Raw genomic sequence first — 23,286 nt, forward strand, 5'->3', positions numbered from 1 at the left:
CATACTTGACTGGTGCCTCTTGCTAATTATGAATTTTAGAAATTTTTATTTTTCACGTTTCCATTGCAATAAGTTGGACTTAGGTTCTACAGGGGTGGTGTTCGATTCCAGAGCTTAACTCAAAAACCGTGAAATAATTTCTTACGAAACTTTGCATGTCTACCAGGCACATACTGAACTGGTGCCTTTTGATATATAGCACTTTTAGAATTTTTTATTGTTTATGTTTCCATGACAACAAGTTGGATTTAAGTTTTAATATAGGATTGGTTTACTTAAGGAGTATAACAAATAAACTGTTAAATATTTCCTTGCCAAACATTGCATGTCTATATATAAAGCGCATATTGAACTAGTGCCATTTGATATTAAGGAGTTTTAGAAATGTTTATTTTAGAATTTCCATTGCATCTATTTTGACATGGGCTAAGAGAAATGTTGGGTCAGTTACCTGGTTTGGGACCATAACGTGTTAAAATGGGCGGGGGATATAGATGACTTTGTCAACTATACGCTTGTTAGTATTTGATTTATTAGTTTAGGGCGGTTTTAAGTGTTTTTATTTTTGAGGGCCTGGAGACCATTGAGGGAGTCGGTGAGGATGAGGATTCTTTTATGGATTTAAGTTTGTGGGTTGTGCAGGGTTGAGGCCATGCCCATAAGTTCGGCTGTAAATATGGATTGGTTGTTTGGGAGTCGGTATGATTGGGTTTGTTTAGTTGGTTGTGCGATGTGGACTCCGAAACCTGTGTGTTTAGAGATCAGATCTGAAGATCCGTCTGTGTATATGTGGCACCAATTTGGCCATTTCTCGTGTATGTATGCTAGTGTGGAAGTTTTAGCTATGTTGGGGTCAGTTTGTTTATTTAGTGTGTCGGCTAGTGATGTGTCTATTTTAGGTATTTGAAGTTTAGGGGTGAAGATATTGGATATTTTTGTGTTTTGTTTGTGATTTTTTAGATTGTGTTTAAGTAGTTTGTTATTCTTTGTGAGATTGGGGTGAGTAGAGGGTTTTTCCTGGCTAGCGCTTGGTTTTTTGGGGCTTGTGTTGTTTCTTAAGATGTTTTGGATTAGGGAGTTAGATTGGGATGCGGCCCAGAAGTTTAGGGTTAATTGCTGCCTGCGTAATTCTAGTGGGATTTCTCCCATTGAAGCCTGGATGAGGTGCTGGAGGTACCATGTTGAGTTCGGGTGATGAGTTTAAGAGTCTGATACTGGATAGAGTTTTTTTATTTAGAGAGTTGTTTAACGTGTTGTATATGGCGCCACTGCAGTCTAGTTTTGATCGAATTAGTGATATGTATAGTGATAGTACAGTGGTTTTAGAGGCTCCCCAGTTGGAGCCTGTGAGACATCTCAGCTTTTGTAGTTTGTAGATTTTTGTAGTAAGTTTGGGGCCATTTCTATGATTTTAGTGCAGATCCAGAGGGCCCCATCACCCGCGAATTTTGAGGTGTTTACTTTGGGGGATAGTCCCTCGAAGAGATCATTAATCATAATATTGGAGAGAGTGGGGCTTAGGATGCTGCCCTGGGGAGTACCATTTTCTAGGGGACATTGGTCCGATAGCATTTGGTCTATACCCACGGGAATTTTGAGGTTTGTTAGGAAATCTTGGATGTAGTTTATTATTTGTCCTTTATGTCCTATTTGTTTTAGTTTTTGTATTAGCCCGTGGCGCTTAGGAGGAGTCTAGAGAAATGCATGTCGTATATTGTTCGTTGAGTTGGCCTGTGTTATTGTCCTGCTCTAATCGGACGAGGTTCTCTAAGGTTGAGCGCCAAGGAGTTTAACCGCATTGGTCTGAGTCAATGATGTTGCGCTTGGTCACGTTACATTCATCTTAAAGGGCAAAAAAAATGAGAATGTGATCGTCAGCATTTACATATTAACGTTATAAGGCATCAACATTATGTGATAAATATATCTGCAAGAATTGTTTTGTCAGCGTTTATAAGTTAAATCGATCGAGTGCATTCGATGTAAAATTTTATGCATGGAGAAAACAGACAAAACTAATTAAACTAAAAATACGTTTTGATATTTATTGCATTTTCGATGCGTGTGTGGAACGTCTTCACGACGTATACACAATGGTTGACGCGTTTATCGTCTGCATACATTATATGTCTGTAGACTACCAATTTAACTTCTAAACGCTGACAAATTTTTGCAGATATATTATGTATATCACATAAAGTTTATGCCTGATATATATACATATATCATATATCACCGCGAAAAGAAACGCGAACCATAGAAATATATAGAGAAGCATGTACGTTAAGAAGTCAAGTTTCCAATGTAGACCAATTATGACAAAACTAACAATCAGTCAAGTGTTACAAGTGTTTGGCAAAAAGTGTTGTAGTGACAGGAAAATGTTCAATAATTGTATAGAATTATTCAGTTATTTGTGGCCATTTTATTTTGATTTGAAAATATTAATAAAATAGTATTCTTTTATCTTTCTCAGTGCATCATTTTCACATTTGCGAAAGGGGAATATCACAAAACTTGGTGCTATGGAACAACAACAACATCCGCAATGCTGTTTTCTATCATCATCAATGCGCCGCCGCTGCCTCGCCTGTATCAAGGCAGACATGTATGGTGGTCACACCCGATACTGACATTGTTATAACTGATTAGGGCGTTAACAGGTATAGGTTTTGTCAATGAAGTTGTTATGATAAACATCTAATCAGACGAATATCCAAATATTATCTTGTTATTTACAATTACATATCATTTACACCGCTTGATATGAAGCACAGTTTTTTTCCGTCTGTATACATAAACATCACCATGAAAGATGAATTTACTTTGCTGTCAACCTCAATGTACATATAATGGATTCGGTAGCCAGACCTCATACGTACGGCAGATATAATCAGTGAATGTGGTAAGACCTTGTTGCCTTCCCGAAGGTATTTCAATTAGAAACTGTCACAGTACTGACATCATGTTTCAGTTTATTTGTCTTGAGTATTCCGGTAGGCTTTTAAATCACCACTTCTTATTTGTTTAAAGATCACAATTATCAAGTTTTACACCCTTGAAGTGATTATGACCCATGGGAATAATCTTTGAGTGTTAGTACGGGATATTAATTTTATTTTTTATTTAGTTTTACTTAGTGTTGATATGATAGTGTTCACTAACCCATGTCCGTCCATTCTCTCCACTCGTTCACTAACCCATGTCCGTCCATTCTCTCCACTCGTTCACTTATCCATGTCCGTCATTTCTCTCCACTCGTTCACTTACCCATGCCCGTCATTTCTCTCCACTCGTTCACTTACCCATGTCCGCCCTTTCTCTCCACTCGTTCACTTATCCATGTCCGCCATTTCTCTCCACTCGTTAGATTATCCATGTCTGTCCCTTCTCTCCACTCGTTAGATTATCCATGTCCGCCCTTTCTCTCCACTCGTTCACTTACCCATGTCTGTCCATTCTCTCCACTCGTTAGATTATCCATTTCAGCCCTTTCTCTCCACTCGTTAGATTATCCATTTCAGCCCTTTCTCTCCACTCGTTAGATTATCCATTTCAGCCCTTTCTCTCCACTCGTTCACTTATCCATGTCCGCCCTTTCTCTCCACTCGTTCACTTACCCATGCCCGTCATTTCTCTCCACTCGTTCACTTACCCATGCCCGTCATTTCTCTCCACTCGTTCACTTACCCATGCCCGTCATTTCTCTCCACTCGTTCACTTACCCATGTCCGCCCTTTCTCTCCACTCGTTCACTTATCCATGTCCGCCATTTCTCTCCACTCGTTCACTTATCCATTTCATCCCTTTCTCTCCACTCGTTAGATTATCCATTTCAGCCCTTTCTCTCCACTCGTTCACTTATCCATGTCTGTCCCTTCTTTCCACTCGTTCACTTATCCATTTCATCCCTTTCTCTCCACTCGTTAGATTATCCATTTCAGCCCTTTCTCTCCACTCGTTCACTTATCCATGTCTGTCCCTTCTTTCCACTCGTTCACTTATCCATTTCAGCCCTTTCTCTCCACTCGTTAGATTATCCATGTCCGCCCTTTCTCTCCACTCGTTCACTTATCCATGTCCGCCATTTCTCTCCACCCGTTCACTTATCCATGTCCGCCATTTCTCTCCACTCGTTCACTTACCCATGTCCGTCCATTCTCTCCACTCGTTCACTTACCCATGCCCGTCATTTCTCTCCACTCGTTCACTTACCCATGTCCGTCCATTCTCTCCACTCGTTCACTTACCCATGTCCGTCATTTCTCTCCACTCGTTCACTTACCCATGTCCGTCCATTCTCTCCACTCGTTAGATTATCCATTTCAGCCCTTTCTCTCCACTCGTTAGATTATCCATTTCAGCCCTTTCTCTCCACTCGTTCACTTATCCATGTCTGTCCCTTCTTTCCACTCGTTCACTTACCCATGTCCGTCCATTCTCTCCACTCGTTCACTTACCCATGCCCGTCATTTCTCTCCACTCGTTCACTTATCCATGTCCGTCATTTCTCTCCACTCGTTCACTTATCCATGTCCGTCCATTCTCTCCACTCGTTCACTTACCCATGTCCGCCCTTTCTCTCCACTCGTTCACTTATCCATGTCCGCCATTTCTCTCCACTCGTTCACTTATCCATTTCATCCCTTTCTCTCCACTCGTTAGATTATCCATTTCAGCCCTTTCTCTCCACTCGTTCACTTATCCATGTCTGTCCCTTCTTTCCACTCGTTCACTTATCCATTTCATCCCTTTCTCTCCACTCGTTAGATTATCCATTTCAGCCCTTTCTCTCCACTCGTTCACTTATCCATGTCTGTCCCTTCTTTCCACTCGTTAGATTATCCATGTCCGCCCTTTCTCTCCACTCGTTAGATTATCCATTTCAGCCCTTTCTCTCCACTCGTTCACTTATCCATGTCTGTCCCTTCTTTCCACTCGTTCACTTACCCATGCCCGTCATTTCTCTCCACTCGTTCACTTACCCATGTCCGCCCTTTCTCTCCACTCGTTAGATTATCCATGTCCGCCCTTTCTCTCCACTCGTTCACTTATCCATGTCCGCCCTTTCTCTCCACTCGTTAGATTATCCATTTCAGCCCTTTCTCTCCACTCGTTCACTTACCCATGTCCGCCCTTTGTCTCCACTCGTTCACTTATCCATGTCCGCCCTTTCTCTCCACTCGTTCACTTACCCATGTCCGCCCTTTGTCTCCACTCGTTCACTTATCCATGTCCGCCCTTTCTCTCCACTCGTTAGATTATCCATTTCAGCCCTTTCTCTCCACTCGTTCACTTATCCATGTCTGTCCCTTCTCTCCACTCGTTCACTTACCCATGTCCGCCCTTTCTCTCCACTCGTTAGATTATCCATTTCAGCCCTTTCTCTCCACTCGTTCACTTATCCATGTCTGTCCCTTCTCTCCACCCGTTCACTTATCCATGTCCGCCATTTCTCTCCACTCGTTCACTTACCCATGTCCGCCCTTTGTCTCCACTCGTTCACTTATCCATGTCCGCTCTTTCTCTCCACTCGTTCACTTATCCAAGTCCGACGCATCTCGTTCACTTGGTTTATACGGACGGTGTATTTGAAGTTCAACTTTTATTTTTAGTATAAAGATTTAGTGATGTACATGTTCCTTCGTACGCCATTCCGTTACTGTTGATTTTACAGTGTCCTCTTCGTTAGATTATTGTTTCAGGATGAAAAAACCCATCTCACTTGTGATTCTGTGTACTGTTACTCTGGTAGAAATATAGACTCAGCCCATCTTAGTGGGCTTTTGAGTTGTTTTGTTTGTTGTGTTTTGGTTAAGGTTTTTAATTTTAAATGTGAAAAATGAGTTTTAACCGACGCCTCCAACATGATAACTTTATTCCGAGAAACTGTCCTTTATATATGTACCTCTGAAAAAAGATGCACAGAATCACTGCGGGCGAGTGCCTGATCTTTTTTTTCTTCTGTGGATTTTGTTACACATTTGATTGATCTGTTTTTTATAGTCTGGTAAACATGTTATTCTGATCTTCGAAAGTTGTTCTTCGTAACAATGATATTATATTCAGCAAAGATATGTCCTCAGACTAATTTGGTTTTATCTTGAGTGACATGTGTATAATATGATTTTATGAGAAATGATTCACATTATATGTAGGTGTCATGCCTCCGGACAGTATAAATGCTGTTTGGACAGAATGTTTATTCGCACCAAAGGGATTTAGCTAGAAATAGCAATCTGTCTACTCGCAAATAGCCAACATGAATATTTCAAGGATAAAGCTATACACTGAAAGGTGTAATCACATGATAGTGTTGTGAGTTGCGTTTAACGCCCCTTTGACCAGTATTTTATCTACATCACGCCCTGCCAGCTTAATGTGTTTATATATTAGATGTTTAGCACTTTGGTGAAACCAAACACGTACCACATTCAGGATTCCGTATTCAGACAGAAGGAATTGTGAAATAGTGAAATCGTTTGTTGTGGACATTACATGATGTCAGAGAGGTAACTACAACATCTTGAGTCAACTGAGAAGTTACTTTCGCTGTGACCCGTCAGAGGTAACTACAACATCTTGAGTCAACTGAGAAGTTACTTTCGCTGTGACCCGTCAGAGGTAACTACAACATCTTGAGTCAACTGAGAAGTTACTTTCGCTGTGACCCGTCAGTGAAATAAGCAGGGACCTGTCGCCATGGAACAATGGAAAGCTTGAGGAACGTGCAGTGATCACATACTTGTACAAAAAAGGCTTAACACCAAAAACCATCCAGTGAAGATAACACAGGGGAAGGATGCCCCCTCCACCGTAAAGAGGTTTCAACTTGGCAGGGAGAGCTTTGAAGGCGAACCCCTTCCTGCAAGGCCTGTCACGTCAGCAAAACCAGAACGGATCCAGAGAATCCACGATGTGGTGACCGTGTCGAATGATTGGGCGGCATGTCGCTAGTTCAGTCTAGGCATTTCCCAGGAGATAGTTCATTCCAGTGTCACAGAAACCTTGGGAATGAAAACCAAATCAGCTCTGTGGGTTCCAAAGCTTCTGACATATGATCAAAAACGCACTAGGCACAACCTGTCTCGTGAAAATATAGCTCTGTTTGAATCTGGTCCGAAAAGGTTCTTGCAACGATTTATTACTATGGATGAAACGTGGGTCCAAACACAATCAAAACAGTGGAAGCATTTGACATCACCACCACCAAAGAAGGCAAAGACTGTCCCTACAGCCGGAAAGGTTATGGAAAGGTTCTGGGATGCCGATGGTGTCATCATGGTGGACTATCTTCCAAAAGACCAGATAATAAACGGAGCATGTCATGCTGTTCTTTTAAGGGCAATTCAAGGCTGATATCAAGACTACGAGACATGGGAAACTGTGAAAGCATGTGCTCTTCCATCAGGACAATGTACAAAGGCAGTGTGCAAAATTAGTCATTGCCATGGCTACAATCCACGAGTGTGGCCTTCAACTCTTAAGCTCCCACCCTATTCCCTTGATCTGGCTCCGTCAGACGATCATCTGTTCCTTAAAGATGAGGAAAGCTCTAGCCGTAATCCATTTCGAGTCGAACGATGACGTCAAATCAACTGTGGTGAACTTTTTGGTCAGCCAAGAGAAAGACTTTTACTTTTACACCCCCCCACACCCCCACACCCCCACACCCCCAACATCGCTGTAGTGTATCATTGTGGAAGGGTATTACGTTGAAACATTCATCGTTTTAATGTGTTCAGGTCAAGTCTTTCTGTGTGAGGCTCGGAACTTATCAATCCTCCCTCGTAGCTCAGCCTTCTAAGGCGCCGCAGTTCAGAATTTCAGTTCATACCTTGTAGGTTCGAATGCCAGAATATTCCTGATAATAACCTTATATATACATCAGCACATTACCCGTGCTCGTTATTATAAACCAAGTTTTGTTTGTTTACTTGTTTATTTGTTGTTTAACGCCGCACTCAGCAATATTCCAGTTGAAGCTTTTTTGAAGTCGTGTCTACAGGCCAAGCGGCAGCAATTACAATAGCAGGCGGAAAACGGAATAAGAAAAGAAACATAGATACACGGTTTTTTTTATTCTATGTAGGAGTAACAGGTCTGCATTCGACTCAAGCACGAGTAACTTATCAATGAAATACTATAAGGAAAGTGGTCTATCATAATCTGACCTCAGGTCATCACCATGGAGTAGCCAATCGCGGGCCTGGAATTCGATCTCAAACATATGTTTAATACCAGTTATCTCAAACGGGTTTCTCACCCACCACTAGTGTGTAAGAAACAGGGTTATCGAGGAGGTGTTTCACATTGTTCTAAAAATACGTTTTCTTATACTATCACGTACGGCATATACACCTACAGAAGAACAAGATGAGATATGGGGTATCGAGGAGGTGTTTCACATTGTTCTAAAAATACGTTTTGTTATACTATCACGTACGGCATATACACCTACAGAGGAACAAGATGAGATATGGGGTATCGAGGAGGTGTTTCACATTGTTTTTAAAAATACGTTTTGTTATACTATCACGTACGGCATATACACCTACAGAAGAACAAGATGAGATATGGGGTATCGAGGAGGTGTTTCACATTGTTCTAAAAATACGTTTTGTTATACTATCACGTACGGCATATACACCTACAGAAGAACAAGATGAGATATGGGGTATCGAGGAGGTGTTTCACATTGTTCTATATCTACGATTTGTTATACTATCACGTACGGCATATACACCTACAGAAGAACAAGATGAGATATGGGGTATCGAGGAGGTGTTTCACATTGTTCTAAAAATACGTTTTGTTATACTATCACGTACGGCATATACACCTACAGAAGAACAAGATGAGATATGGGGTATCGAGGAGGTGTTTCACATTGTTCTAAAAATACGTTTTGTTATACTATCACGTACGGCATATACACCTACAGAAGAACAAGATGAGATATGGGGTATCGAGGAGGTGTTTCTCATTGTTCTATATCTACGATTTGTTATACTATCACGTACGGCATATACACCTACAGAAGAACAAGATGAGATATGGGGTATCGAGGAGGTGTTTCACATTGTTCTATATCTACGATTTGTTATACTATCACGTACGGCATATACACCTACAGAAGAACAAGATGAGATATGGGGTATCGAGGAGGTGTTTCACATTGTTCTATATCTACGATTTGTTATACTATCACGTACGGCATATACACCTACAGAAGAACAAGATGAGATATGGGGTATCGAGGAGGTGTTTCACATTGTTCTATATCTACGATTTGTTATACTATCACGTACGGCATATACACCTACAGAAGAACAAGATGAGATATGGGGTATCGAGGAGGTGTTTCACATTGTTCTATATCTACGATTTGTTATACTATCACGTACGGCATATACACCTACAGAAGAACAAGATGAGATATGGGGTATCGAGGAGGTGTTTCACATTGTAAAAAGTGTCGTAGGAGGTACACGTTTACCGTCTACTGAAACCCACAAGCCATCAATGGACAGACCAAGAATCACGATCCGGGGAAATCGAACATATATGATGGATCTCTGGGACAACGAATGAACGTAGCTTTGTGCAGCGAATTGCTGTCACTTCGACTACATATACTGGGTGTACTTGGGTACTTCATTTCCTCTGAGGATGCCCTACAAATGTACAAGGCGTTAGGCGTCTTTTCATCACTTTGAGTACAGGCAGGTCCACCCTTCCAAGCATTCATAAATATAAAATGAAGACGTCCAAAACATTGTACCCCGTTAAAAGGGTGTGCTTGCGGTTAAAGATAATATTCATCTAGAACTCCAAGTCGACACCTGCTGCGCAACCCGTTTTCTACTTTCATTCATTTAGTTCGGAATAGTGTATGCCGAACATTCAACTATGAACGACTGACTATTACAACCTAAATGTACGCCTGGGTAAAACAATTCATAAAGCTAATTCCAGCCGATCTTCCCGAGGGAAGGGTGTTAACTGACTATAAAATGCATGTACTTATGTATAGTAAGTCTTCTTGTCAGCTAGATGTTAACACTCCTGCAGTGAAACAATAAATCCCACCAGCACTCTGTGACCGCACACATGATCCCCTTGCTTATACTGGACAAACATCTAAAACGTCTTCACAGAAATGCTCAGAATATAAAGACTTTTTAACCCTTATGCGAATAATAATCTCGTGGAACATACGTCATCCAAACTGTGTAATCTATACTTTGTAACTTGATACGAACTACCTTGACCTTATCACGTTAAATCGGAGAGATTAATGATGCTTTAATCGGAATCGAAAAATGGACTCATTAATTATAACATTGAAAAGATTTTTTCGCTTTTATTTACATTAACCTTTCTAACCATGTTGTAAGACAAGCATCATGAATACACCGAAAAACTAAAACCTAGTCCCTCGCAGTAGTATTTGATGTTCATATGGTATTCAAACCGAGGGATGTACAATCTGCAGTTGTGGTCTGTCTATATCAATTCGAAGGCTACTGTTTCGGCTAATGTCCGAAACTTTCCGACGACAGAGACAACAATACGATCGAATTCTGGCCCATTATTTCATTATCATCGTAGACTGTCAACCGACAACATACTCGTAAGTCATCTGTAAGTGTTGTCTCCCTCCTTGTAGTGATCATTGCTCAACAAAAGGTATACATAAATTCCTATTTGACATGTTATTAGTTTAAGGAGAATTATTCTCTTAAAGAGAGAGAGAAAAATATCTCATGCATAAAACACATGATTAATGAGCGGATATGTTAATGGCGCATATGCATCCAATACATAACAAAGTTTATAGTTTGAAATGTAGTCATGCTTGATAGTAGACATACGAACAACAGAAGATTAGGTGCATGACTGACTATCATGAGAAAAAATACAAAATCAACGCAAACAAAGAAGGATTTTGCAACAAAACAATAAATTAATGTCCATGAAACAGGAATTCATCTCTGGCTGAAAGTGGAGTGCGGTCAATTGTCAGTTCACAAGTCAGTATCGAGTATGACCACCATTAGCAGTGACACAAGTCTGACAACGGCGCCTCACTGACGACAACAGATGGTTGGGAAGGGCTTGTCGGACGTCTTTCCCGGTCTAGACTAAGGCCTGTTGCTGCTGGACCAACGTCATCGGTCAGTTTGGATAATGGCGTAAACGATGTTTCATGTATTTCAACACAGTCGACGGAAGACAGATCTGGCGAAACAGCTGGCTAAGGGTGTGTCGGGATGTACCTCGCAGTCCTTGCACTAATTGGACGTAAGCCAGGGATACTGCGGGCTGTCAAAGTTGCTGTCTGAAACCGATTTCACGGTGTGAACCAGACGGACATCATCATCTTACCGACGTGACGTTACTCGTGGACGTCCAGAACGTGGTCAGTCCCTGGTGTTGCCAGTCTGGTACCGACCAAGAGTGACTGTATGGCGTTACGATGAACACCAAAACTCCGAACGACAACGTTTTGTGACATTCCGGTCTCACGCATTTCAATTGCATGCAACCGCTCACAGGAGTGTCATAACGTTTATGAGGTTTGGCCGCCAATGACCGTGATGCACGTGCAATTTCAGGGTCATCATGGATTATCATGCATGATTAACTAAATAGGCTTTTAGTAAGTAGGTGCCTGCAGGTGTCTGTTTGTGATGCATCATAATGAACAAAAACAAGCATGCGAGATGTCATTAACCGACGATTCATATCTGTTGAATTGACTTCTTGTGTATAGGGTCTATGAGAAACAAACTTATCTGCCCTTGATTTGCATGCGCTGAGCGACAGATGTTTAGGCGAATATAACTTCCGGTGAGTACACGCTCCCAATCCCTTATAACAAAGTCGATTATTGTCACTGTTGAAATTTAGCAGACATGGGTGTTCATTCAAGCGTTGTTATCGCTCTACATGCCATTTTTATGTTTTACAAATACTTACATACTAATATAGACTATTACAGAAATACGAGTTTCTATTGACAATTTCGTGTTTCAACGTTGCCAAAACCATATGCTGCACCACAGGCGCACATATATGTATTATGGATCAATATGTGTATCCAGTGCTTTATAGATTTGGCGAATTTTATACGTGCATATTTTAAACACATAATGTTAAATTTCATGTGAAGAAAGATATTGTTTTATAAGTATGCTAGTTTCTGGATGACTACATTTATATTCACGTTTTAACCTGTTAATTATATAGATTTACCTAAAACTAGCTTCAAACAACAAAACGGTCCAGTACACAGCTAATCCCTTGTTACTTCTACTCAATATTTTTTTCATGTATTTTCCTTAAAGGGGCAAGTAAAGTCAACATAGCAACTTTCCTTAAAGGGGCAAGTAAAGTCAACATAGCAACTTTCCTTAAAGGGGCAAGTAAAGTCAACATAGCAACTTTCCTTAAAGGGGCAAGTAAAGTCAACATAGCAACTGTCCTTAAAGGGGCAAGTAAAGTCAACATAGCAACTGTCCTTAAAGGGGCAAGTAAAGTCAACATAGCAACTTTCCTTAAAGGGGCAAGTAAAGTCAACATAGCAACTTTCCTTAAAGGGGCAAGTAAAGTCAACATAGCAACTTTCCTTAAAGGGGCAAGTAAAGTCAACATAGCAACTTTCCTTAAAGGGGGCAAGTAAAGTCAACATAGCAACTTTCCAGATTGTAATACTTCAGGGCACACTTCATCAAAAATTTCGTGAGCAAAATTACATTTTAAAAATCAGAAATAGCATACAAAAAAAAAACGGGGAAAAAGGACAGGCGAAATCGTCAAGATCAAAGGTCGTTTCACACATTCAACAAAATATGCAATGTCGTTATTTTTGTAGGATTATCAGAAATAGCAGAAACAGTAACAGCTAAGAATCACGAGATAGATAAACACGGTAAACACATCAGCCAATGAAAATAGTTGTTACCGACGCGCCGGTAGCTTTAGGCCACGCCCCCAAATATGTTTGTTTTGGAAGCCGATTACGGAGTGTGTGATTCCAGCACTTTTAATGGACATATTATGATTTTTTTTCGCGCTTGGAAATTGACTAAATGCATCTAGGAAAATTTAAATTCGCAACAACATCGGCATCAAGTGTCACTCGTGTCTTTTTGATAAAAGATACACATAAACACATTACTGTTCCAACTTCTAAATGCCTCTCTAAGACATAAACCTGTTTGATCACATGTATCATACATATGTGAGTTTCCTTCACTTCTCTTCTAATCCCTTGTCTTGGGCTGTTCGTGTAGAAGTGAACTGATGCAAAATACACCTTGGTGTATCACGAGTGGTAGATAGTACTGCTGTGTGACCAACTGACAAAGAATGTTACGGTTTTTTTGTTATTTGTTCGATTTGCAACCACCTCTTATCACAGGGTATTGAATTACTTGTGTTGTTGTTAGTGCAATTGTGCAACAAAAATTAAATATGAAATGAAAATATTCATTGCCAAGTTCAGTGAGAACAAACATGAGAAATAAAGTAAAGTTGTATTTAAGTTAATTTTCGAACAACAATGTTGACGTGACAAAATAATACATTCCTCATGATTCATTTCCCACATTGAATATAAGAATACGTCATATTACAGTTTTATTAACAATTTATAAACTATAATCCTATGAATATCAAAATACATCATCATAAAATTTTGGGCCGTCATATAGCTGGAACATAGTGCAGCGTTAAACAACAAACAAATAATAAACCTTGTCTAGTTTGGTCGTCTTTGACTTAGAATGCATAAACTGGTTGAGTGACTCCCCACAGGGAAAGAAAGGATTAAAAATAAAAAAAGACTACGTTTATACATTGGAATCAAAATAATTCACTCTTAGTTGTCCCTGATAATAAACTGTTGGTATTCCAAAGCCACCTTCTGTATGGTTTACACTTGTAACAACCACACACCCTTATGAGATCCTGATTGTACCTATGAAGTACTAGAATCTGTACTTTTACTAAGAAATGCTATCCCAATATCTTACATTTGTTACATTTGACCACTTTCAATGGCATTGTGTGTTCATGATTATATCCGGTGATTGTTACCATGACAAATCCTATCCCCAGTTATACAACATGGCAGTCTATAGTCCAACATATGTCCCATGGCGTGTTGTAATTGGTGGTATATGTTAGAAATACACCCTCTGAAAACATATCCTGAACCCCCATCAACGTTCTCTTATTAATACTTGCAAAAACAAAAGTGGGGTGTGGGGAAAATACAAAGTCACGCCATTTTCGTCCCTTGACACTCATTTGTTCCTCGACATGATGATATTATAGTTTTAGTTTTATCATGTGTTTAGCAGCGTCCATTTCACTCTTACGATGGAAATTGTTAAAAATGAATTTAAAAAATTAAGAAAACTAAATGTTGCACTAATCTTCAGTAGTTAATGATTGTGTCCCGCTTATGATATTGATGATAATAATTTTCATAATATTTCATTTCAAATGACATTAAAATGGCACTGGTCTCATTAAATGGCTGGCTTCTTTGTTTATATTTTAATAGTTTCTTGCAGTTTCCTTTTTTTCTGGTGATTGATCTTGGCATGAATAGGTTGTTTTTGTTGCCAGGGAATATCGTGGTCAGGATGGTCATGAAATTGATATTTTTATACATTAATTCCACCTTATGTAAACACACCAGCATGTAAATATTACGGGTCATCTAACCAAGGGACCCTGAAACCTCGATACAAAGAATAAAGAGAAAAATCGTGAGCAAGTGTCACGTATTCATCATCTGTCATGTTTTGTTTCGAATACACGCGCTAGAAGTGACAGTTTTCCGGGGAGACACCTCTGTCTAATTAAACCCTTAGGGGTTTCTGAAAGAGCCTTTTGTAACGCTTAACATGTTAGAACAAACTTAAGACTGTTTAATAGCCACTTTTCCTTAAACACATGCTTGAAACAAGCTTAAGGGGAAAGGCTGCATGCATGAACAGGTTGTTGTTCATTTGTAACAAGCATAATCGAGGTGTTTTATTGTGGATTTGGGCAGAACAACCGCTTTGATAAGAACTGACTCGTCTTCAAAATAGTCTTAAACTTGAAAGGTGACAGAAATCAATACCCATTTTATTATTTTTATTAATTATGTTCTTCGTATTTTTTCCGACACATTAAGCTTTCTGAAGTAACACTAAGGTGAAACATGTTTTTGCATCGGTATTGCATTAAGAATCACAGCTTTCATCTGATGATTTATTTATTTTTATCTCAAAGTGGAGTGTCATTATTTTTTTTTCATTTCATGTTTACCTAGCTGGATTAATATTTTTTTTAAAGATATAACACGAGTTGCTGTGCTGTAAGGTTAGAATAGAACATGATCGAGAAAGAAAGTACGCATTACTGTACATACTTTCGTAGCTCGTCTATGTACCGGCATAAACAACATATAAACGAATGATATAAAGAGTTTTGGAGTAACTATACAGTGAGCTCCTGTTGATGGTTTAGATGTAAACCTCGGGAACAGGGAACCACGGATACGAAGTTATAATCCTTTGTGTGTTCATATACGTCCCCAACAATACCACCCAGAAGGAGTGGTTTCCTGATTATCGAGATCCGGACTATCCAGAATTTACTATACACATTCGCGTCAGTAATTGACTGAAAGGTGTGGTCTCCTGATTATCAGGATCCGGACTAACGAGAATTTGCTATATACATTCGTTCCAGTAATGGACTGGAACGTGTTGTGTCCTGATCAGCGAGATCCGGACTAGCCAGGTTTCACTATATACATTCGTACCAGTAATGGACTGGAAGGTGTTGTGTCCTGATTAGCGGGATCCAGACTAACGACGTTTTTTCAGTACACATTCATACCAGTACTGGAAGATGTGTTTTCCTAATTATCGGGATCCGGACTTGCCAGGTTTCAATGTACACGTTCATTCCAGTAATGGACTGGGAGGTGTTGTGTCCTGAGTATCGGAATTCGGACTAGCCAGGTTTCACTATACCTATTCGTACCAGTAATGGACTGGAAGGTGTTGTGTCCTGATTAGCGGGATCCAGACTAGCCAGGTTTCACTATACACATTCGTATCAGTAATGGACTGGAAGGTGTTGTGTCCTGATTAGCGGGATCCGGACTAGCCAGGTTTCACTATACACATTCGTATCAGTAATGGACTGGAAGGTGTTGTGTCCTGATCAGCGAGATCCGGACTAGCCAGGTTTCACTTAACATATCCATACCAGTAATGGACTGGAAGGTGTTGTGTCCTGAGTATCGAGATCCGGACTAGCCAGGTTTCACTTTACATATTCGTACCAGTAATGGACTTGAAGGTGTTGTGTCCTGAGAATCGGGACCTAGACGGACGAGGTTTCACGTACTTCGCACATTCACAGCAGTGAGAACCGGAAGGCGGGGTTTCTGGGCTTACTGCGTTGAGACTATAAGGTATTCCCTGTAAACATGACACTTCTAAGAAACGTGGGTGTTTCAAGTGATACACGTAAATGACCGCCATTGCCATGCTTAACGCGTTTGCTCATATCGCTGGGTATATAGAGAATACTACACTACGTGTGAACTTTCTATGGTATCTAGAAAGTCTATTTATTACCCACGTTAAATATATATTTAAGTGTAACATAACAACTTTCGTTCGTTGACAATCCAAACTGAAATCGTTTGCAAAATCTGGTTGCGCATGAATATTAATATATGCCCAAATATGGGCATTGTTGACATTTCTATGCATACACATTGACATGAGCCTGCAGTTGTGTTTGCTCCGACGCTCAAGATCCTTTTGGAAGAATTTCTTCAACTTATGGTAATTCAAGCGCCATGTTGTTAGTACGCAGGACACCTATAAGAAAATTTGAAAAGTGACATTAACGCCGCGCTTTGAATATCGGATCAACAATCGGTCACTCGCGCTGCCGGTGTCCCGGCTGTGCAATCAAAATGATTCGGTTTCCTTGATCTATCAGCGGAATTAATATCATGTCCGTACCATTCACGTCTGTACCACCCTATACTGAAGACGTGATCAACAAACTCAAGTCTGCATGCATGTAAGTGACAGCTTCGAACGAAGGGCAAGGTCACCACCAGAATTATTGTACACATGGGGTATTTGGGGCCACATAACCAGAAATCAGGCACACTTCCACGGAGTTTTGAATGATTTGTCTCGAAAATGTTTACTTTGAGTGATCTGGTAGAGCAGTCGTGAACAAACAATGACTGCATAAAATAGCCGTCTCCACGAGACGAACAAACATGGCGGACACAAGATGTATTTACTATAGTTCAGAAACACTAGATTGAAATTAATCCAATATGTTTCCAAACTTATAAGATCTATTTATGATTAATTTCAAGGTGTAATAAGAAAACAAATGCCTCGTTTATGGCTTTTCATGTGAATAACATCCAAAGGCAAAATTTCATTAAATACCATTATTACGGATCAAAAGTGGTTTTTTTTTTTAGTTATTATACTGGGCGTTCAGCACCACTTTACAGTGTGGAGAAAACGGGGTTGTGGGCGACATTTGCGTCATCAGATTTGTTGAAACAAAGATGCTAACTGTACTGTATTAACGTGGTCGTTTAATTCCATGTATTATGTATACGATTTCGCGACTACAGTGAGCTGACACGAGATATTAACGTAAATGGGGTATGTGTCATTGTTAACATTTCACTGATGTGACGACCACTTTCGAGTCTCGAAACAGCATCAATAATGTTTTCCTTCAATAAAAGTAACATAGCAACTTTCCTTAAAGGGGCAAGTAAAGTCAACATAGCAACTTTCCAGTAAGGGGCAAGTAAAGTCAACATAGCAACTTTCCTTAAAGGGGCAAGTAAAGTCAACATAGCAACTTTCCTTAAAGGGCCAAGTAAAGTCAACATAGCAACTTTCCATTAAGGGGCAAGTAAAGTCAACATAGCAACTTTCCTTAAGGGGGCAAGTAAAGTCAACATAGCAACTTTCCTTAAAGGGGCAAGTAAAGTCAACATAGCAACTTTCCTTAAAGGGCCAAGTAAAGTCAACATAGCCACTTTCCATTAACGGGCAAGTAAAGTCAACATAGCAACTTTCCTTAAAGGGGCAAGTAAAGTCAACATAGCAACTTTCCAGTAAGGGGCAAGTAAAGTCAACATAGCAACTTTCCTTAAAGGGGCAAGTAAAGTCAACATAGCAACTTTCCTTAAAGGGGCAAGTAAAGTCAACATAGCAGCTTTCCTTAAAGGGGTAAGTAAAGTCAACATAGCAACTTTCCTTAAAGGGGCAAGTAAAGTCAACATAGCAACTTTCCTTAAAGGGCCAAGTAAAGTCAACATAGCAACTTTCCTTAAAGGGGCAAGTAAAGTCAACATAGCAACTTTCCTTAAAGGGGCAAGTAAAGTCAACATAGCAACTTTCCTTAAAGGGGCAAGTAAAGTCAACATAGCAACTTTCCTTAAAGGGGCAAGTAAAGTCAACATAGCAACTTTCCTTAAAGGGGCAAGTAAAGTCAACATAGCAACTTTCCATTAAGGGGCAAGTAAAGTCAACATAGCAACTTTCCTTAAAGGGGCAAGTAAAGTCAACATAGCAACTTTCCTTAAAGGGGCAAGTAAAGGCAACATAGCAACTTTCCTTAAAGGGGCAAGTAAAGTCAACATAGCAACTTTCCTTAAAGGGGCAAGTAAAGTCAACATAGCAACTTTCCTTAAAGGGGCAAGTAAAGTCAACATAGCAACTTTCCTTAAAGGGGCAAGTAAAGTCAACATAGCAACTTTCCAGTAAGGGGCAAGTAAAGTCAACATAGCAACTTTCCTTAAAGGGGCAAGTAAAGTCAACATAGCAACTTTCCTTAAAGGGGGCAAGTAAAGTCAACATAGCAACTTTCCAGATTGTAATACTTCAGGGCACACTTCATCAAAAATTTCGTGAGCAAAATTACATTTTAAAAATCAGAAATAGCATACAAAAAAAAAACGGGGAAAAAGGACAGGCGAAATCGTCAAGATCAAAGGTCGTTTCACACATTCAACAAAATATGCAATGTCGTTATTTTTGTAGGATTATCAGAAATAGCAGAAACAGTAACAGCTAAGAATCACGAGATAGATAAACACGGTAAACACATCAGCCAATGAAAATAGTTGTTACCGACGCGCCGGTAGCTTTAGGCCACGCCCCCAAATATGTTTGTTTTGGAAGCCGATTACGGAGTGTGTGATTCCAGCACTTTTAATGGACATATTATGATTTTTTTTCGCGCTTGGAAATTGACTAAATGCATCTAGGAAAATTTAAATTCGCAACAACATCGGCATCAAGTGTCACTCGTGTCTTTTTGATAAAAGATACACATAAACACATTACTGTTCCAACTTCTAAATGCCTCTCTAAGACATAAACCTGTTTGATCACATGTATCATACATATGTGAGTTTCCTTCACTTCTCTTCTAATCCCTTGTCTTGGGCTGTTCGTGTAGAAGTGAACTGATGCAAAATACACCTTGGTGTATCACGAGTGGTAGATAGTACTGCTGTGTGACCAACTGACAAAGAATGTTACGGTTTTTTTGTTATTTGTTCGATTTGCAACCACCTCTTATCACAGGGTATTGAATTACTTGTGTTGTTGTTAGTGCAATTGTGCAACAAAAATTAAATATGAAATGAAAATATTCATTGCCAAGTTCAGTGAGAACAAACATGAGAAATAAAGTAAAGTTGTATTTAAGTTAATTTTCGAACAACAATGTTGACGTGACAAAATAATACATTCCTCATGATTCATTTCCCACATTGAATATAAGAATACGTCATATTACAGTTTTATTAACAATTTATAAACTATAATCCTATGAATATCAAAATACATCATCATAAAATTTTGGGCCGTCATATAGCTGGAACATAGTGCAGCGTTAAACAACAAACAAATAATAAACCTTGTCTAGTTTGGTCGTCTTTGACTTAGAATGCATAAACTGGTTGAGTGACTCCCCACAGGGAAAGAAAGGATTAAAAATAAAAAAAGACTACGTTTATACATTGGAATCAAAATAATTCACTCTTAGTTGTCCCTGATAATAAACTGTTGGTATTCCAAAGCCACCTTCTGTATGGTTTACACTTGTAACAACCACACACCCTTATGAGATCCTGATTGTACCTATGAAGTACTAGAATCTGTACTTTTACTAAGAAATGCTATCCCAATATCTTACATTTGTTACATTTGACCACTTTCAATGGCATTGTGTGTTCATGATTATATCCGGTGATTGTTACCATGACAAATCCTATCCCCAGTTATACAACATGGCAGTCTATAGTCCAACATATGTCCCATGGCGTGTTGTAATTGGTGGTATATGTTAGAAATACACCCTCTGAAAACATATCCTGAACCCCCATCAACGTTCTCTTATTAATACTTGCAAAAACAAAAGTGGGGTGTGGGGAAAATACAAAGTCACGCCATTTTCGTCCCTTGACACTCATTTGTTCCTCGACATGATGATATTATAGTTTTAGTTTTATCATGTGTTTAGCAGCGTCCATTTCACTCTTACGATGGAAATTGTTAAAAATGAATTTAAAAAATTAAGAAAACTAAATGTTGCACTAATCTTCAGTAGTTAATGATTGTGTCCCGCTTATGATATTGATGATAATAATTTTCATAATATTTCATTTCAAATGACATTAAAATGGCACTGGTCTCATTAAATGGCTGGCTTCTTTGTTTATATTTTAATAGTTTCTTGCAGTTTCCTTTTTTTCTGGTGATTGATCTTGGCATGAATAGGTTGTTTTTGTTGCCAGGGAATATCGTGGTCAGGATGGTCATGAAATTGATATTTTTATACATTAATTCCACCTTATGTAAACACACCAGCATGTAAATATTACGGGTCATCTAACCAAGGGACCCTGAAACCTCGATACAAAGAATAAAGAGAAAAATCGTGAGCAAGTGTCACGTATTCATCATCTGTCATGTTTTGTTTCGAATACACGCGCTAGAAGTGACAGTTTTCCGGGGAGACACCTCTGTCTAATTAAACCCTTAGGGGTTTCTGAAAGAGCCTTTTGTAACGCTTAACATGTTAGAACAAACTTAAGACTGTTTAATAGCCACTTTTCCTTAAACACATGCTTGAAACAAGCTTAAGGGGAAAGGCTGCATGCATGAACAGGTTGTTGTTCATTTGTAACAAGCATAATCGAGGTGTTTTATTGTGGATTTGGGCAGAACAACCGCTTTGATAAGAACTGACTCGTCTTCAAAATAGTCTTAAACTTGAAAGGTGACAGAAATCAATACCCATTTTATTATTTTTATTAATTATGTTCTTCGTATTTTTTCCGACACATTAAGCTTTCTGAGGTAACACTAAGGTGAAACATGTTTTTGCATCGGTATTGCATTAAGAATCACAGCTTTCATCTGATGATTTATTTATTTTTATCTCAAAGTGGAGTGTCATTATTTTTTTTTCATTTCATGTTTACCTAGCTGGATTAATATTTTTTTTAAAGATATAACACGAGTTGCTGTGCTGTAAGGTTAGAATAGAACATGATCGAGAAAGAAAGTACGCATTACTGTACATACTTTCGTAGCTCGTCTATGTACCGGCATAAACAACATATAAACGAATGATATAAAGAGTTTTGGAGTAACTATACAGTGAGCTCCTGTTGATGGTTTAGAGGTAAACCTCCAGAACAGGGAACCACGGATACGAAGTTATAATCCTTTGTGTGTTCATATACGTCCCCAACAATACCACCCAGAAGGAGTGGTTTCCTGATTATCGAGATCCGGACTATCCAGAATTTACTATACACATTCGCGTCAGTAATTGACTGAAAGGTGTGGTCTCCTGATTATCAGGATCCGGACTAACGAGAATTTGCTATATACATTCGTTCCAGTAATGGACTGGAACGTGTTGTGTCCTGATTAGCGGGATCCAGACTAACGACGTTTTTTCAGTACACATTCATACCAGTACTGGAAGATGTGTTTTCCTAATTATCGGGATCCGGACTTGCCAGGTTTCAATGTACACGTTCATTCCAGTAATGGACTGGGAGGTGTTGTGTCCTGAGTATCGGAATTCGGACTAGCCAGGTTTCACTATACCTATTCGTACCAGTAATGGACTGGAAGGTGTTGTGTCCTGATTAGCGGGATCCAGACTAGCCAGGTTTCACTATACACATTCGTATCAGTAATGGACTGGAAGGTGTTGTGTCCTGATCAGCGAGATCCGGACTAGCCAGGTTTCACTTAACATATCCATACCAGTAATGGACTGGAAGGTGTTGTGTCCTGAGTATCGAGATCCGGACTAGCCAGGTTTCACTTTACATATTCGTACCAGTAATGGACTTGAAGGTGTTGTGTCCTGAGAATCGGGACCTAGACGGACGAGGTTTCACGTACTTCGCACATTCACAGCAGTGAGAACCGGAAGGCGGGGTTTCTGGGCTTACTGCGTTGAGACTATAAGGTATTCCCTGTAAACATGACACTTCTAAGAAACGTGGGTGTTTCAAGTGATACACGTAAATGACCGCCATTGCCATGCTTAACGCGTTTGCTCATATCGCTGGGTATATAGAGAATACTACACTACGTGTGAACTTTCTATGGTATCTAGAAAGTCTATTTATTACCCACGTTAAATATATATTTAAGTGTAACATAACAACTTTCGTTCGTTGACAATCCAAACTGAAATCGTTTGCAAAATCTGGTTGCGCATGAATATTAATATATGCCCAAATATGGGCATTGTTGACATTTCTATGCATACACATTGACATGAGCCTGCAGTTGTGTTTGCTCCGACGCTCAAGATCCTTTTGGAAGAATTTCTTCAACTTATGGTAATTCAAGCGCCATGTTGTTAGTACGCAGGACACCTATAAGAAAATTTGAAAAGTGACATTAACGCCGCGCTTTGAATATCGGATCAACAATCGGTCACTCGCGCTGCCGGTGTCCCGGCTGTGCAATCAAAATGATTCGGTTTCCTTGATCTATCAGCGGAATTAATATCATGTCCGTACCATTCACGTCTGTACCACCCTATACTGAAGACGTGATCAACAAACTCAAGTCTGCATGCATGTAAGTGACAGCTTCGAACGAAGGGCAAGGTCACCACCAGAATTATTGTACACATGGGGTATTTGGGGCCACATAACCAGAAATC

The sequence above is a fragment of the Haliotis cracherodii genome, unplaced genomic scaffold (genome assembly GCF_022045235.1).
Source record: "Haliotis cracherodii isolate W230 unplaced genomic scaffold, xgHalCrac1.p SCAF_29, whole genome shotgun sequence".
In the NCBI taxonomy this organism is placed as follows: domain Eukaryota; kingdom Metazoa; phylum Mollusca; class Gastropoda; order Lepetellida; family Haliotidae; genus Haliotis; species Haliotis cracherodii.